This window comes from Octopus bimaculoides, chromosome 4 (assembly GCF_001194135.2).
Source record: "Octopus bimaculoides isolate UCB-OBI-ISO-001 chromosome 4, ASM119413v2, whole genome shotgun sequence".
Taxonomy (NCBI): Eukaryota; Metazoa; Mollusca; class Cephalopoda; order Octopoda; family Octopodidae; genus Octopus; species Octopus bimaculoides.
The window spans coordinates 112,112,046-112,112,497 of NC_068984.1; the positions used below are offsets into that span (position 1 = coordinate 112,112,046).

The following is a 452-nucleotide window of genomic DNA, read 5'->3' on the forward strand; positions in this document are numbered from 1 at the left end:
AGAGAGAGGGTAGTTTGTTGAGCTTCATTTTTTTTCTATTATTCCGTTTTCAGTATTTTTTTAACAATTTTTATTTTATTGTTTTCTGTCGGTCGATTCTACGGGTATTTGGAAGCGAAAATGAATGTTAGTATACATACGTGTATGTGTGTGCGTGTGTATACATACGCACACACACATTTTATATTGTAGGCTTAAAGGGCACAAACACGAGAGGTAGCTGTCAATACGTAAATAGATTGTACATATATATATAGGGCTTCATTGTTCTGAAATTAGTTTGAGAAGTGACGCTTATTTAGTTCCATAGTTAACTAAGAATACACACGGTCACAAATGAGTGTCTGTAAACTAATATGTACACATATGTGTATTTACATGTAGATATATATGCAAAAAAAGTCCGTACGCATATATATATATATATATATATATATATATATATATATATA

General features: G+C 30.1%; 1 long non-coding RNA gene across 1 annotated transcript in view; it reads right to left on the reverse strand.

Annotated features, from left to right (window-relative positions):
- Positions 1 to 452, reverse strand: part of LOC128247620 (uncharacterized) — a 322,729-nt gene that overhangs the window by 115,949 nt on the left and 206,328 nt on the right. The gene's annotated exons all lie outside the window — the stretch shown is intronic.